At 42.4% G+C, this 18,594-nt stretch overlaps 1 protein-coding gene across 7 annotated transcripts in view; it reads left to right on the top strand.

The window, feature by feature from the left end:
• DPP6 (dipeptidyl peptidase like 6) overlaps positions 1-18,594 on the top strand; it is a 492,205-nt gene that overhangs the window by 261,351 nt on the left and 212,260 nt on the right. Inside the window, exon 1 of one of the 7 annotated variants that reach the window (XR_014173297.1) lies at positions 8,769-9,286. The exons of the other annotated variants lie outside the window; for them this stretch is intronic. The gene's annotated coding sequence lies outside the window, so the exon portion shown is untranslated. Of the gene's footprint in view, positions 1-8,768; positions 9,287-18,594 lie in introns of those variants that run through there. 7 annotated transcript variants of the gene reach the window in all.

Below are 18,594 nucleotides of genomic sequence, written 5' to 3'. Positions count from 1 at the left end.
GTTTAAGACACAAATTCTAAATAAAGATGTTTGGATGTGTGGAGATTTCATATGGTATGCTCTATTAACCTTCCTCTTTCCCAAGCGAAGGTTCCAGTAAGCCCTAGACACCAGAGGGATGCATGCATCAGGTGGGTCGTAAAGCTGGGGGGCTTCTGGGAGAAAAAATGTGAGAAATAAATGGCTACCTGTCTTCTACGTGATGCATTTGCAGAGGCTTCTTCCTCAAGGAAGTGGAATTGTTGTGACTCAGTTGATCTTGGCTGTGCTAGTGGTCCAGCTAATCAAAATCCCCGAGGTCAAATTTTGCGTGAACATTTATATGTGCTGTAATGAACTTAATGGAATATTAATGAGAACATGTATTAACACATCATTTATTTAGTGCCAACTTCTTGCCAAGGTGCTTTGCAGAACACTCCCATTTGCATATGGTCCCTGCCCACTGGAGTTGCAAATGTGGTCACAGAGGGGGAGAAACAGGTAGAGGAGCTGTAGCAGAGAGCACTGGGGTGAGTGAATTAATCATGGTGTGGGAAACGCTTTGCAAAAGCAGTGGATATTGAAAGGCTTAAAGAAACAGGGGTGTAAATACAGTTCTGTGCACTGGAGTGAAGAGCACTGAACAAGGCAAGGAGTCAGGAATGTAAGAAGTAAACAAAGGTGTTATCAGATTTAATCTCCGAACCAGAGAGGGCTTGATTCCTTCCCCTGCCCTATTATACTGAATCAAGGTATTTCAGAAGCAGAACAAGGCAGAATAATGAATGCGTATGAAGGGGCAAGGCTAATGCAAGATAAACCTCATTAACACACTTCATTAAATCGTGCTGCATTTCTCCTCCTTTAGAGCACAATATACTTACTTAATGGAAACAAAAGCCCTTAAAAATAGCCACACATGTTAAAGGATGGGTATGACTTTGTGAGTCTGGATAAATGTTTATTAGATGTCTGCTCCACCAGCATGAGTAAGATTTATAGGCTGGCAAGCTGAGTGGGAGGTAGCAGCTAGGTAATAGCTATAAATACTTGCTGCCTTTCTCAGGCGTGAAGATGTGTGTGCACTAAGCTTAACACAAAGTATTCCAAGCTTTCTGTTGCTTCCACATGTTATTACTGTAATATTTTTTTATCTGTAAGGTATTATTTCTCAAATGGTGCAGTGGGTCACCATTGGGGGTGAGTAATACATGGGGTTATTTGGCAGGGAGGATACAAACATTCAAAGAAAGATAGGATCTCGAATCAAATGGATGAAGGCTCCTTCCTCTCAGCAACCAAAGACAAACGAATGACTGTCCCCTAGCAGGAGATTCTCATTGATTCACACTGGACTTGCGATAGTGACACTTGTCCTGTCATCCCGATCTGATTTTCAAGAGGGTTCCTTTATACAATGATACATTCCTGTGTGTTGTTTTAGTTGGCATCATCCATGTCCTGTTATGTCATTTTTCTAATTCCATTGTTGGATTCGTGACCCAGTCCACAGATCTGTAAACAAAGCTGCATGCACTGAACCACATGCAAGGATTTCAACCTGGTCACCTATGGAAGTGATGAATGGGCCCTGTCAGGAGTTCAGCCTACACTTGAGTAGGACCCTGGCAGAGACACATGCCTGACTGGCGTGTTCTCTCCCTCCTGGTCGATTGTTCAGGAGCTTCATAAGCTTTCTTTAGCTCGAACATCACAGCGACTGATGCCAACCGACACCGGTACACTTAGGGATCCACAGAGTTTGCATGACAGACCTCAGTAACCCAGCATTTTGGCTAATCTACTTTATTTACATATAAACACACACAGAGCACTGCAACGTGGCTCCCTCTCTCTCTAGCATCAGGCAGCAAAGAGAAAAAGGACAAAGGACAATAGTCCTACTTCACGGAACACAGTAACACAAACATACTGTCTCCATCACTTCCCACTCTGTGGAATCAAAACATATAATGTCATGTGAAAGACAAAAATCCCATGACTGCAACCATGGATCAGGAATTCTAACAGGCCTCCACAAGACATAAGCTTAGGAGTGGGTGGAGCACCCAAGTCTTCAGAATACGGGAGATCTGCTGGATCAGGCCAAAGGCCCCTCTAGTCCATTATCCTGTTTTCACTGTGGCCAGTCAGATGCCTCTAGAGAAAGCCTGCAAGCAGGGCATGAGTGCAATAGCCCCCTCCCAGCCGCTGGTATTCAGAGATATAGTGCCTTCAATACTGGAGGCGCTTCATGACTATCATAACTAGTAGTCATATGAATTTATCTAAAAAGCAAACCTTGCCATGGGGCAGTAAAGCATCTGGAGGAGGAGAGGTGAAGAAATAGCTGTGAGTGGAGGGGGCCCCTCTTCCCATCCTTTGGACCCCCTGGGAAACTCAAATGTGCTGTACCTAGAACTGAGTGTGGAGGGTGCAGCTGAATGGGACATAGCTGTGGGCAGCCTGGGGAAGTACCATCTACCCCGGGCTCGCCCATAAAAGACAGATCTCGAGAGAGAGGCTAAGGTGATGTCTACTGCTTCTAGGACCTCCTCTCGTTGTGAAACTTTTGTGGATGAGCTGAGAGTTTGTTTGGACCCGGAATGAAAACCCGGAGACTGAGAGGGAGGGTGTGTCAAAGGAAAATAAACTGATGTGTGTGTGTACCTTTATATTAATGCAGCACTTTTATATGTGTGTATTTTGTAATATTTTGTAAAGTTGTCTGTACACCACTTAAGTTTTTTTGTACACCCTTTAGAGATATTTTAATATATTAAGCAGTACAGAAATTAACTAATCAATCAATCAATCAATCAATCAATCAGTAACCCACCAGTTGCTGGTCATCACCACATCTTGTAGTAATTACTTCCATAGTTTATGTGCTATGTCAAGAAGTACTTCCTACTGTCTGTACTGAGTCTTCCAAAATTCAGCTTTATTGGATGGCTGAATGTTCTAGTACTATGAGAGAGAGGGAAAACCTTCCCTAGCCACAGCATGAATAATTTTATACACTTCTGTTATGTCCCCTCTTATTCACCCATTTTATGCAACATGAAACCTCAAACATTGCAACCGTTCCTCACAGGCAAATTACTTTAGCCTCTTGGTGATTTTTGCTGAACCTTTCAGCACCTTTCCCAGCTCTACAATATCTTTTCTGAGGACCAGAACATGGTGTTCCAAGTATGGCCTCATGAGAGATTGAACAAAGGTAGTATGACTTGAGATATTTTATTTTTCATCCCTTCCCTAATGAAATTTGCCTTTTCACAGCTTCTGCAGACATGGTCAACATTTTCATTGAGCTATCCACCATGATCCCAACATCTCTTTCCTGGTCTCTCTTCACCACTTCAGCTCCAATCATTGTATATGTGGATTTATGATTTATTTATGTCTTGTTCATGTGCTTCACTCTCCATTTGAATCCCATTGAATCCCATTTGGTATTTCAACGCCTATTTACTTTGGAGACATATCCTGATGGCTCTTTTTTGTTTTTACTGAAGTGTCATCAGCAAACTTGACTGCTTGTTGCTCACCCTTAACTCCAGTTCATTTATGAATAAGTTAAAAAGCTGCAGCTCTGATATATAGAACCTATTTCTTATGTCTGTCCATTGTGAGACGTGTTCGTTTATTTATGCTTCCTGCTCTTTAACAGTTTGCTGAACTATGAGAGTATCTGTCCTCTTATCCCATGTATTCTCAGTTTATTCATGAGCCTTTGAGAAGTACTGCAATAATGCCATTCCAGTCTTAGAAAAGTGCAGGCTAGCATTGTATGTTCTCAAAAGCAGAACGATTTCTCCCCTTTATTATTGTTTTCTTCAGAGAAGGAGCTAAATGAAAATGTTGCTGTGGAACAAATGGAAAGCTGAAAGTATATACGGGAAAACAATCATGGAATTGTTTGCCTCTCTCCTACCTCCACCATGACGCAGAAATCATTTTGCACACTGAATAGCGGTAACTGTAAGACCTAACTTACAATAGGAGCCTCACTGTTACAGTATAAAGCACTTCATGGGGCTCCAAGTCCCAAATCACAGTGCCAGTTAAGGAACGGCCTTTTGTTTCAAAAGTTTTCTATGGCTTCGTTCGGCTTTACAAATAGGTCCATGAAAGCAGCTAGCCCCCCAAAGTGGTTCCCGGCCTCTATACTGACATTTCCAATTGTGGTATGTGGTACATGGAACAGCCAGGATAATCCACTTTCTTGCGCAGAAGTAACGCTTTCTAGAACTAGCAGAGATTTCTAGATTAGTGAATGGCAGTAAGGTAAATGAACAGGATCAAATGCTTTGCTCTGCATTTGGGAATTTCAAACGTGTGTTTTAATAGTCACATAGTACCTTGCCTTCAAAAGAATCAAATTGGTCATACTTTTTAAAAAATATATGAAATGCTCAGAATTCAAATATTGGGACTACACAAAGCAGTACTGCTTTGTATGCAGAATGTCCCTGGTTCCGCCTCTGGCATCTCTAGGTAGGGCTAAGAGAGTTACCTGCCTGAAACCCTGGAGAGTCACTGCTTGTCAACAATACGGGAGCAATCTGGCTTTTGGTATAAGGCAGCTTCCCATGTTCCTACTGTATAAAGCAGTACCTCCTGCTTTTCTGTTTAAGCTTCACCCTCCTGGCGATGTTAGATACAGGCTAAGCTTTGCAAACACCTTTCTACCTGTTACCACTCCAACCCTCCATTCAGATCTCACTGTGTGGGTCACACCATGAGGTGGCTAAAGCTGTCACTTCATAGTGGGTAGGATGTCATGATGTTAGGCTACCATCTGCTTTGAAATATAGGCATTCCATGCCTCTGGAATCGCACCTATTTAGTGAGTGCAGTGCTCTCTCTCACACACACCCCACACACTTGTTGTACATTGTGTCTGCTTAATGTGTTCCTAATATTGGAGCTTATCTTCTAAAATTCCTTATTTACCACTCAGTATTATTGGGAGTTGGCTATGTGGAACTCTCTAAATATAATAACACACATGCACACACATGTATAAGCTAAGGGCTGTTTTAGTCAAATATTAATGGTGGCAGGTCTGTCACATGTCTCTCTGATGAATACAATGAGTGCATGTATTAATCCCTAAATATATATATAGGCCTCAACCACATTGTCATTTCTGGAATTGTGTTTGAGTTATTTATTAAAAATATGTATAGCCCACTCTTCATTGCCCAGAAGGCATCCCAGAGTGGGTTAAGAACCAAGCTGTTTGGGATTTATTCTTATTAGAATGAGATTTAGTTGATATCATGTAAATATCCCCTCTCCCCACCCCCAATATAATTTTGAATGCAAGACTAACAGAGTTGATTAATACTTCAAAGAAATGCGTAGCTATGGCGCTAGTGCCAGGAGTTGGCATAACTGGACAACCTACTGAAACCCACACCTTTGCAGGTGGTTCACTGCCAAGAGTACCCTATAGATCCATTGCCACTTGCTCACCCCCCCTGCCCACCCTTCCTTTTCCTTGGTTTCTGGAAAGCTCAATAGCAGAAGAAGCAGAAATAACTGCTGCCTACTCACTTGCCAGCTTCCTTCATGGCAAGCAAGCAGGCACTATTAGTGAGGAGAAGCTGATGGCAAAGGACCTCCTAAACCTAGAGCCCATGTCCACTTTCTAGAATTTATTTGCATCTACACAAAAGTGAGATTCTGGAGTAAAGGAAGGCCGGTACTTTATTTAAGCCGACATGGCACTGAACAGAGTAACCAGCACAAAGTGCTCATGACAACTTTGTTGAAGCATTGCACCCAGTGCATGGACGTCCAGTAGGCTTAGAGATGAGAAGGACATTACCTGTTGGCTTATAGGCTTCACAGACTCTAGAGTTTGATGCATACTCAAAAATAAGAACACACAAGCATAGGCAATGGGTGCAGAAAAGTATCATTGTTGGCATCCATCTTTCTTGAGAGAGAATGGAGTGTGCCTCCAGGGACAACGTCAAACCACTGAGTTAGCAGCACTAAAGTGACCTCTGTGGGGCACAAGTATGGAGGTCTTGAGTTGCCCAGATGACAAGACGCCCCTCTCAGCCTTACTGATATGGTCCAAAGGGAAGCAGACCAATATGTCTGGCACTAGTTTGGCTATGGGAGATGCTGGAAGGAGGTGTACAATGTGCCATGCAACCGTCTTAGGGACTCTACTCCTGATTTGTGTAGAGTTTGCTTCTTTGACTTTTCTTTTTTTATATAAAATTTTTATTGATTTTCCAACACATATTAAGCACAATACAGTACACTATACAAAGACAAACATACACATAAACACACACAGATATAATTTCACAACCTTCTTTTCATAAATATTACTTCTCCGACTTCCCCGTACCTCTCCTTTCTGCATCCCTATTTCCAAATTTCTTTCAGCAAATCCTCACTTAATTTATCATTTACAGCTGTAATCCTCTTTTTTTCTTAACCTCGACATTTTAGCACTCATTAATTTTATAATCATTCTTAAGATAAACTTTAAACTTCTTCCAATCTTCCTCCACCGTCTCTTTTCCTTGGTCACGGATTCTGCCAGTCATCTCAGCCAGTCCCATGTAGTCAATCACCTTCGTCTGCCATTCTTCCAGAGTGGGTAATTCTTGAGTCTTCCAGTACTTTGCTATAAGTACCCTTACTGCTGTAGTAGCATACATAAAAAAAGTCCTATCTCTCTTTGACACCAATTGGCCGACCATGCCCAGGAGAAAAGCCTCTGGTTTCTTATGAAAGGTACATTTAATTACCTTCTTCATTATAGATCATTTCCCAGAAGGCCTTAATCCTCGGGCATGTCCACCAGAGGTGATAGAAAGTACCTTCAGTTTCATTACATTTCCAACATTTGTTATTGGGCAAGTGATAAATTTTTACAAGCTTGACTGGGGTCATGTACCACCTGTAAATCATTTTCATGATATTCTCTCTTAAGGCATTACATGCCGTAAACTTTATACCGGTGGTCCATAACTGTTCCCAGTCAGCAAACATAATATTATGACCAATGTCTTGTGCCCTGCTTCTTTAACTTTTCTTCTCCTGAGTATATCTCAGAAGGCAGTGAAGGTTTAGGAGTTTTTCTTATAGCTGGAAGGAGTTTTCCTTCATGCTGGCTGGAGCTTTAAACCATCCACCCCTCTGGCTTTAAACCATCCATCTTGAGCTCAGTTTCAATTCTCCAGCTGGTGGTACAGAAGCCCCAGAGGCCAGTACCTCCTGCAACAACTCTGAGCTTGAGGCCAGGGCCATGACAGTTAGAGATGCAGGTACTGACTGACTACAAAACAGTGGTTTGTGGCAATCCTGTGATGCCGTCCAGTTTCTTTTGTGCACTCAACCACCACGCCAGTCCAACGACCACAGCATAGTCTTCACAATTCAGTCTCCACTTCCACCCCTCACACTGTAACTCACACTGCCTTTTACCTGGAAAAAATCCGCAGAAATTGCTGGTGTCTCCTTCCAGTCAGCTAACATCACGTATCTGATGGGGGACACTACTGCCGACGCTCTGCCCCCGGAAGCTACCATGTTGTACATGGCAGAAAAGGGAGTGTCAGAAGGTTACCTTAGACAGGGTGCAGTCTTCCTTTTCCTGGCACTATACTTCCAAAGTGGTGTTGCAAGAATGTGCATCTTTCCTGGAAATGAATTGCAAGTGCACAATAATTATGAGCCACTCTAAAAAAAAGAAGAGGGAAAAAAGGTCTTCCACCCCCCCCCCAAAAAAAACATTTGTATTTGGCCCTCGCTAGCAAATTTACAGTTCTAGCTGAGGAGGACAGGGTCGAATTTGCCAGACCTAATAATTATAGCTACTGTATTCAGTTCAAGCTGCATATGACACTCAGTTGTGTGGTTCTTTACATTATCTGTTTAATAAAAGAAAAGTGTTTGAGAACCAGAAGATAAGTGAGAGGAAAAGAAAATGTGTAACTTTCCCCCCTCTTGTCATTTGTCATTGATTCTGGTCCTGGACCTTGGCTTTAATTAAGTTCTGGGAGACTTCCTTTACCCATCTCCCTTTTTTTTTTTGCAATAGCAATGAAATAGAAGTGTGGATTTTATTTGGGCACTTCCAATGCATGCTTATTGGTTTCATGGAGATTCTTCTCTCTCCTAATTGCCATGAATACAAAATAGTCCATAGCAGTTCTGTTTTTATTAATCCAAAGTAAATTGGCTTAACTTTATGTACATGACTGTTTTGAAAGGGAGAACTTCTTCCGTTGCTATTTTTACAAAAAATCTTTAAGAAGTTAGATAGGGTACCCCCCCTTGTTGCTTTTCTGATTAATCATCCTGTGCTGTGCATGGTACAGTAGTGCACACAGTGGTCCACAACGAACGTAACGCTTACCACAAGGAAGTCATTGAAAATGGCATTGCTACTGTGTGAGTGACCCCTGTGGGGAACGGTAACATGTGCTCTGACTAGTGGCAAGGTGAAAACAGCTGGGTGCGCACAAACAGATCACTCCATGTGGAATACTCCATGTGGCTTCTTTAAAAGGAGCCACAGCACAGCTGCTTATTCTGTGTGATCAGGCTGGAGAGTGAGCGTAATAATGGGGCAGCTTATCTGAGGTGCCTGCTCAGCATTTGTCCCTATTGATTCCTTATTGCAAATGCCGGGAGTTTAAATTGGCTGCTGGAGCTATCCCCTGCACATTTCTGCTACAGTGCTAACCGTGAGCATGCGCAGCACCAGTCCTCAACTGGCTGTGGAGGGGGGGGGGAGAGGAGTACCACATCGCGGTCTTCTAGCTCCGAGCTGCCAGTTCCTGGTTGCCAAGCAGTTATTGTTTCTGTGACGATTGCGGAGGCTGTTGCTAATTGAAGAAGCCTTCTCAGCATCCTCCTTTCTCCTCTTTCGCTCTCCTCATTTAAATTTTAGAGGCAGAAAGAACAGAGAAGGAGAGAAGGGGGTAGAGATTAAGGGTGGTATATATTTTGGCGGTATTAAATTTTTAATTGGGAAGGAGAAGAGAGCCGCTCTCTCAGCTGGTGATTAAGTGATGGGCTAGTTACTCATCTGTATTCCTTTAGCTTTTGTGACTCGAAACACTTGCACAGTTGAACGCACACACGCACACACATTCTCTCTCTCTCTCTTTCTCTCTTTCTCATGCACGCACACTCAAGCAACCACATACACACAGACCTGTGAAATCCTGTTTGCCACTGCAGTGGGCACAAGTAGGTGAACATGACAACAGCTAAGGAGCAAAGTGCTTCAGGGAAATCAGTCCAGCAACAAGAACAGGTAATGCTGTTGACTTTCTTTTGAGCAGCGTAGAGATTTGTATGCCTCTTGGTTTGTTTGTTTGTTTGTTTGCTTGCTTGCTAGTTTTTCATTTATGGTAGAGGGTGACTAGTGTTTCTATACAAGTCATCAAGCCAGTGCTGTTTTCTACTTATTCTGTTATGTGCCTATTCTCTATAAATACATGTGTGTGTGTGTGTGTGTGTGTATTAATATGATGCCTCTAGCCCCATGTTATGTGTAGAGCAGGAGCATTTTGTGCAGGACCTTACTGGGTATTTTGTGTTTAACTGTACACTGCCAGGCGGGACAAAGGGTGGGGAGAGGGTCTCTTCCTGTTAGAATCAACCCAGTTCTGCATCTGCAGCTTGCTAACAAGGGTAGACGTCCTAACTACTTTATTTCTCCTTTCCCCAAGTTGTACCTGGACTAATGAAAGCAGATTTTCCATGCATTCCTTGTACCTGTAAATCCACCACCTAGCATTGTTGTTTCTGTTCAAGAATGAAGTGTGAGCAACTATAGAGATACCCTGTTCCAATCATGGTCCAAATTTAATTAAGCTTTTCTTAATGGGAAATCACAGACTATTTAAGCCATCCTGAACACCTACCTACATTCTATATTTGTCTTCATACACTTAGCAGGGCTGCCACATCCCCACTCCCTGGCTTCTCATGTATAGAGATACAGCAACCCTGACACACTGGAATTTAGCAGGTGAAGCTTCTCCTTCCTTCCCTTTGCTATTTAGCTTCATGCCAGCTGTTTAATTTGTGTGTGCCTGGGCCGTTGTTAAATGCACAGAAGAAAGGCCAGTTGAAGAAGAAGAAGAAGAAGTCGTCAGACCTAAGAATCGCCTCCATATATTTGTACCAGCAGATGGATGATTGTTTTTTCTGGTCCAGTTCATAAAATGAGTATTTCTCAGCTTGACTTCTTGACTCAATAGAAACAACTTTCACTGCTGGTAAAGCAACAGCCACTTCATTGGTCCTGAGTAATAGGCAAGGATAAGGATAGCTGACATATAGGAAAAGATTGCTAGGACACCTGAGATGCAGCTGAATGTTGCAAACATTTCAGAGGGGGCTTCTGTACAGAAGCAGAACAGAGTAGAGTTTCCTCTCCTCCCCCAATAAGCCCTGCCATCCCTCCCTGTGTTCACATGTAGCACAGTCTCCACTGGAAACTGAAGGATTAACCCATCTGTTCCAGGTTTCGCATTCTTACATTTTCACTGACCGGGTTCAGATGTAAGGCATAAACCATGGTTTAGCACCAAGATGGTGGAACCTACAGCCTTCCAGACATTCTTGGACTTCCATGAGTCTAGTCCACCCTCCCAAGATTTTGCATGCTCCCCTTACCCTCTCCTGTGCAGCTGCCAGGGATCAGAAGCGTCCATTTCCATTTTAGGTTAACCACAGTTTGACCTGTCATCCAAAGTCTGAACTGTGGTTATCTTTAACTACAGTTTGTTGAAATAAGCCAGCTTCAGAAACTATGGCTTGAAGTTGGCTTGCTTCAATTAATCAGCATTAAGATTGAGCCACACTTTGTCTGGGTTCACAAATTGCAGTTAATTTAAAATGGGAGTCTAAGTTTACAAACTCTTCCTTGAGGCTGCACTGCAGGAGGCGTGGGGGGGGGGCACATGAGCCCCAGGCTCATTGCAGCTCACTCTTGTAATGTTAAAACATAGTTTAGGGTTACGTCTGAACCAGCACTTTGTCACTGAGATTACAATGCTGCTTTAGTCATTGACTAGGATAGCACAGGGGACCAATTAAAATAGATCTCCCCAGACACAAATTAATTCTTAACATAGTTTTCTTCCGGTGATATGCTGAGAGTTGCAATCTTTTCTTTTCTTCTCTCTCTCTCACTTTGTCCCTCAAATGTATATGTCTGTATTTGAAGGTAGGCTGGAAAGGCAGATGGTTGGATCCTCATTAGGTGCAGTGCAATCAGAAATAGCACACAAGGACCTGACTTTTCAGGGTGACATTTTATTGAAGCAAAAAGCTTTATCAGCTTTTCTGCTTTAGTGGGAAGCAATCCTCCTCCACTATCCCTGTCGCACTTTTGTTTCTCTGACATTCCACCTTTCATTTAAACAAACAAAAAACTTTCATTGACTTTTTTGCTCTCTTTTAAAATATTGTTTCTTTGTACATCAGGCTTGCTGTTAGATCAAGCGTGCTGAAAATCTTGATATTAAGATTATTATTTTTGTCAACAACAGACAAAAGGTCTTGGACTGTGAGGTTTTGTTTTGTTTTTGTTTTGCAACATTTCTTTAACCTCCTGCTGCTTAATGGGCCCTCTCTCCTACTGCTAAAAGCTTTGTGAATAAGCTGCCACCTAAAGTGACTCAAATGAAATAACATTTGCATCATTCATGGACTTTGCCTGTGTGCCCTTCACTTTAGATTTAGCCTTATTTCTGTTATACACGCTGAAGAATTCTGTGTCTGTGCAAAGCTTCCATATGCTAACAGGAAGCAGGAGTTGGTCCAGTCCTTGAGATCGCTCATCCTGTTTCCATGGCAGTGAAATGGTGTGTGGGCCTTCTTGTGAGAGTTCTGGTTTAAGAAATAGGCAGCCAACCCCCGCTCCTTTATGTAAGTTGCTGTTCTTATATAAAGGAAGCTGGTCTCTCTATATTTCTAAACAGACCCAAAACTGTATTTCTGTAAGGGCGGATCTGCCACGACTCATTCCCAGACTCAGACCGCAACACTGTGCATTATTTTAATGTCTCACATTTTATGATTATTTTTTATATTTTGCTGGAAGCCGTCCAAAGTAGCTGGGGAAACCCAGCCAGATGGGTGGAGTATAAACAATTAAATTGTTGCTGTTGTTGTTGCTGCTGCTTTACTTGGAAGTCCTATTGAAAGCATTGAGATTTACTTCCAAGTAAACACGGATGGGATTTGGATGCAAAAGAGAGATGTTGTTGAAATTCTTAAATGAAAACTGTTTGCTGAGCAACTGAGAAATTGTACTGTAATGTTCCAAGTAAAAGTACTGGTAGTTATACTCTCTCAGCTATGATGTTACTGTCACATAATTACTGTATTTTTCACTCTATAAGACGCACCAGACCACAAGACGCACCTGGAGGAGGAAAACAAGAAAAAAAATATTCTGAATCTCAGAAGCCAGAACAGCAAGAGGGATCGCTGCGCAGTGAAAGCAGCAATCCCTCTTGCTGTTCTGGCTTCTGGGATAGCTGCGCAGCCTGCATTCGCTCCATAAGACGCACACACATTTCCCCTTACTTTTTAGGAGAGAAAAAGTTAGTCTTATAGAGCAAAAAATACGGTATGTCAAACAAACATACAAATAAACTAAGCATTAGCCCTTGGTAAGAGTTGAGAGCCCCATTTCCCAGTATTCACATCTTCTTTTTGGGATATCTCCCCTTCATGAAAAAAAAGCAAAGATTAAATATATATATATATTGAATGGTATTATACTTTAGAAGTCATTTGTAGTGGTCTACAGTTCAATGTTTTCATGTGGATTTGTGCTTGTGTGTGCATATGTGATGGGGGGGGGGTTAGATCTAGTATTAAAGTAATGGCACTCTCCCCTTACTTAGAAATTAATTGAGAAGAAATTGCCTGTCATGCAATGGAAGTACTTCTGTAACTGTGCTGAAGATTATGCCTACTTTAGAAGCCCCTGTTACTGTCATATAAGACATTGCGAGCATTTCCCTTTTTGCATTCCCCATCATGGCATTACTTTTGGACTAAGGCATTACAGTTAGCTAAAGTATAATTGGGTTTTCTGCAATAGAAAAAGGAAACTAAAAATGGCCGGTAAGTAGCGCCAAGGGGGTGGTGTGATTATATTGTCCTTCTTGATTCTCCAAATGCTTTTGCATAAAAACCCTTGATCTGTCTTAGTAGTTAAACATGAGGTTATGCATTGAAATGTAAAGATTTGGAGCTTCAGCTCCAGATGACTCAGACCACTAGTTTAATTAAACATGCCTGATAGTTTAAACCGTGGCTGATCTGCAGTTTTCTTGTTCTTAACGTGGGCAGAACATTAAGAGCCCCGCAACCCCATTGTTTGGTACCACGCAAAGCCCTCTCTATACGACAGTCATCCAAGTGAAATCAGTAGGGCTTACACAAGTGTAAGTGGCCTCGGAATTTAGAGGTGAATGTCTCATCATGCTGCATGCAAAGCAGATTGCATGGCAGGAAAAATATGAGGAATACACTGAAAGCAGAGTTTCCTTCCTCCGGACTCAGGACTTTGGAAGGGATGGCCTTTTCCACTCCATTTTTCAGTAACTCATAGAATTTATCTTTTGCACAACACATGAACTACACAGACCTGCTGTCCATAAAATAAAATATATGCCAGTTGTCAGTATATGTTCCCTGGACTCCATGGGTTGGCCGGTGGTGAATGTCAACTTGGTTAAGACATAATGTGTAACCATGGTTAGCTGAAGGTGAAAGCAAAGGCTGACATAATGTGTAACCATAGTTAGCTGAAGGTGAAAGCAAAGGCTGACATAATGTGTAACCATGGTTAGCTGAAGGTGAAAGCAAAAGCAAAATGACTGTGCTGGAGAAGTGGGGGGGGGGGGAGTGCAGACGTCTCATGCGCATGACTGTCATAGTATGTCCAAAACAAAGAAGGCACCCATCTAGTTAACTCTTTGTTGGCAAGAGAAACACTTACAGCAGCTTCCACAATGCTCTGGATACATGCACTTCTAGCCTCTAGGCATTGGTCCACAGGTCTGAGCCCTATGGAGCAGTTGCAACAATGGAGGGGGCTCCCCTCCTCTGGCTTATGTAGCCCCCCCCCTGACTTCTCCTGCACGGAAGTCATTGCTACTCTTCCATTTTCAAGCCCCTCCTGGTTCTAGGAGACTGTCGGGTGTTGGAAGTTTCGGAATCTACTGACCCATCCCCAACCTGACCCATCCCTTCTTCCTCCCCCACATCCTGCACCCCTTCCTCTGCCTTGGTCTGCCCTGACTCTGCCTCCTTCCCTGGCTCTTGCTTTGTGGGTGTCATGACACCCCTTAATCTCTGGTCCCCTCTCCTGGGTCAGCTCCCTGATCTCCTGCCTCTGCCACACACTCTGTCAATGACAGTGACTAACTATAGTTTAGTATTATGTGCAAACTAGGCCAGTGAGTTAAAAAACCCACATTCTGAAAAGCAGAAACCAAAAGAGGGCACAAATTTGCATAACATTTGCATATTTTGATTTCTACATATAGATGCAAATTTAGACACAATTGCTGTACACCTTACTAAAATTGAAAATACTGTGACCAGGTGATATGTGTGCCCGCTTACTCCGGGTGACTGTTGATGGGCAACTTCAAGGAACTTGTAGCTCTCCCTTACAGTTATTTATCCCTAAATCTAAGTTGGCCCAGACAGCCCTTCAAATAGAGGACTGTAAAGCAGAATTGTGGCCATCCTAAATCCAAAGGCCCTGACTAAAAAAAAAAGGAAGGAAGGAAGGAAGCCTTGGTGACATAATTTCTGCAAACCATAGTGACATGTATTTTCATTTATTGTGTTGAATTTTCAGTTTCTGCAAACCATAGTGACACCTGTAAGACTACATACTGATCATGACTTTGTTAGGAACATTGGTTGCTAATTGCCCAGAATAATTAGCTGATGGGAACTAATTAGGAGAGTCTTGATACAAGGAGATTTCTATCAGGGTGTGCAGAAGGAAGAGCAATTTGGAAGAAGCAAGCACAGAGAGATAGAGAGCTATGAGTAATCAGGACACATCTTTGGGTGCAGGGCTTCTCTCTGAGATACCTGATATAAAGTAATACATCTGCTGCCTGGTAGGAGTGTCGGATGTGTGTCTTCCCTTATGCTCTGCTTAAACATTTGCAAATGTTACAAAAATGCCTTAGGTCTCCAGTGTTCACTAGTCCAAAGGAAGCCAAAATTCATTGCAAGTCCCTCTGACAATTGTGGAAATGGGGGACATGCAACACATCCCTGAAATCTACACAATCATAATGAGTCCTTCTCACTGAAGGTATGCCCTCCAACATTTCTCTGATTAAAATAGGGATGTCCCATTCCAAAATGATAATTTTACTATTTGTACCTCACACATCTTACTGGATTGCTCCAGCCACTCTGGACAGCTTCCAACATATATAAAGAGATAATAAAACATTAAATGTTAAACAAAAACAGCCATACCTTTACAGGATTGCCTTCAGGTGGCTAAGGGGTTGGATAACTCCATACCCTCCAACATTTCACCAATGAAAATAGGGGCATCCTAAGGAAAAGTGGGGCATTCCGGGATGAAATCAGAAACAGGGACATCCCTGATTCTCTAAATCAGGGATGTCCCTGGAAAATAGGGACACTTGGAGGGTCTGGGAAGTTCTGGCCCAGGGTTGTGTCTAGGCCTCTATGGGGCTTTTTAGTTGAATGACTGTGAAGGGAGAGAAGCCTGCTGCTGGAATACAGTGAACCTACCAAGAAGTTAAATTGTGGAATGGATTTGGGGAGTGTCTCCTGCTGGTCAAACCAAACTGCAGTTGAAAGTACGGTAGCTAGGAGGCACCATGTCTTGTGGATTTCAGGAAGGTGAAGCCACTGTATGCCCTTTCTGTAAACTGTGTTGCTTGCAGTAAGTATTGGCTGATCACTTTATTTTAATCCCTTGCACTGTCACAGATTATGCTTACTGGGGCATATTTACTATTTTTCTTCAACAGTTTGAGAGCATCCTTGCATTTGAGCAAGCAGGGAGGCAGCTGTTAACTTTGTACATACCCTTAGGAGTTCAGCTTGTAGTACCCTTCTTTTTAAAAAAAGAAAATAAAAAGCAGTGTACTGCAAAGATTAGCACTGTTTATGTAGAATAAATAAAAACAAACTGGTCGCTTCATCCCATATGCTCTAAGCAGGCGGCAGCCAAAGTCATTTTGCTACCCTGAGCAGCTGTACGGCTTGTTACATATATTTGCAGTTCCACAGATAAACTCTGAATCACAACTTTTTGGTCGCTTTGTGCTTTGTTGGCACCTTTAAACATATTGCCATCCCGAGCAATTGCTTGGGTTACTTCTGCCAGATGGGCCTGGTTCTAAGGCAGCAATATTCGCATGTCCCCTTTTTCCAGCAAGGCTAACTGAACTGTATAAAAGTCTTAAGTAGAAGGCTATGCGAAATTGGTGCTTGTTGGTTTTCGTTCCTACCTTCTAATTGCCCATATTAGAGTTCAGGTTAAACAAACAGAGGAATGGAAGACAGCTACTTATCTCTCCCTCTTCCCCAGTATGGTAGAAAAAGTGAGATTTAAATTACTATCCTTTTTAACAAAGAACATTTCTTGTCTTTGTGGTAACAGAATAAAGCCACATGAAGTGGCAAGGCTGCGTGCCGAAAGTAGGGTTGCCATATCTCCAAAGGTGACACAAAAGTTATTGAGCTTTTTTTTTGGCAAAGTTGTTGAGCTTTTTCTGATAAATCCCATACAAGAGAAATGTTTTAAAGCTATTTTTAAAGGAAAATTGCCAAAACCAATCAACACTTCTGATATGGATTGCCATATGCCCGAGTTTTATCCGATTTTTGAAAAATCTTCCCAGACACCATTTTTTATGATCCTGGCTATGTCCAGGAAATTCCAGATGTAAGGCAGCCCTAGAAAAGCCAGAAGAACTCAGAGCATGCATTGCAGTGGGTTACAATAACCAACTTATTCATTTGTTCCCTGAAAAACTACAGAGGCTATGCATCTAGCAAAAGCATGTGACAGTCCTTTCAGTACAATAATGCATCCAATGAAATGGGTTGCATTTTGGGATGGCCACACACACAAAATAAGTCCCTGTATCACAGTGCATGCTTTTTTTGTACATGACCAGAGTTTTATGGAAGGAGGCAGAGAAAATTGTGACTCCCCTCACCTACAGTTTCAAGTGGTATACCAAGGAATTTAGCACCATTTTTGCTGAATCACTGAGAGACCAAGGAAAAGCTGGTTTAGAGTCAGGTGAGGTAGGTGGCCCAGAAGGATTGCTAAGTCAGTGTCTCTACTCCTGGCAGCTTACGATCTCAGGGCTCCTATTGAATATTGCCTTGAATCCGAGGCTGTCCTCTCCCAGAGGTGAGTCCCTTCTTATGAGTACCAAGTTTCTTTGCCAAACCCACATCCCACTTTTGGCTCTGTTTTAATGTACTTATGAAACAGAGAGGTGAATGTCCTTCTGGAGATGTTGACATTCAGAAGGGAAGAGGAGGAGAAAAAGGCAACATTGCAAACTGCCCATAATATGTACAAAAAATTAGAAAAAAATCAGTGTTGTGGAAAGGAGAGTCTAAATGTGATTTTTAGTGGCGGGAGGGTTGCATATTCCTTAGTTTTTGGTGCTCTCTTGACTTTGCCAAGAAACATTTCTTGCCATTCCCTGAATTGATAGAGCTCCTTTGACAACCAAGCCTTTAGAGTCACGGGCCAGTCCTGTGGAACATCCTGCCATTAGAGTTCCAGCAGGCACCTTCAGTGCCCACATTTAAATGCTTGCTGGAAACTTTTCTGCCAGGCCCATGCAGGCAATTAAGAGTGCATCATCCACAAATGGCCTACTGGTGCTTGTTTTTAATTCCTTTGATTTTAACTTGCTTTTAACTTTTTATGGTTTTGCTGTATGGTTTTATGTTTTCGTATTGTTGTAAACCGCTGTGATATATTTTAATGATACAGCATTATAGAAATATTTTTGTACCTAAATAATTAAACTACTGCTGACTAATCAAGTTTATGTAGCTCGGTGAGAACTGACAAGCATAAGACACTCATTCTATTTTTCCTATTCCTGCACAGGGCTGTGTGAAGTTAAGGATAGGCCAGTGCAAGGCCATAAATAGTGATGCTGCACCTTTGAAGACATCCTATATTTCTGCTCTCATGGCCCGACATATCACTGCCCACCACCTTCAATCATCTCTCACTTTGACCTTCTCCTTTCGTATAACTCCACTCTTTTTCAACTGCTGCTCTTTGTGCCTCACACTTTCTCCCACAACATCTCTCTTCCTCAGCTCAGAAGTAAGCCCACTTCTTCTGTGAAACCTTTAGTCTTGATGGGAAGAGGCTGTAGTGGAGAACAGGTGGGAAGACAAAGGGATAATCATCTCATCTCACCTGTGATTCTCACTGCAAGTGGCTTCCTATGCTAACATGAGCATCATAAGGCAAACACAGGGCTGGGAGCAACACATTGTATCCCAACTGTAGAGCAGACCAAGTGAAATTAACGGGCC

The sequence above is a fragment of the Podarcis melisellensis genome (assembly GCF_964234715.1).
Source record: "Podarcis melisellensis genome assembly, chromosome: 12".
NCBI lineage: Eukaryota > Metazoa > Chordata > Lepidosauria > Squamata > Lacertidae > Podarcis > Podarcis melisellensis.
The sequence above is the reverse complement of the archived record's forward strand: the minus strand, read 5'-3'. Positions and strand labels throughout refer to the sequence as shown.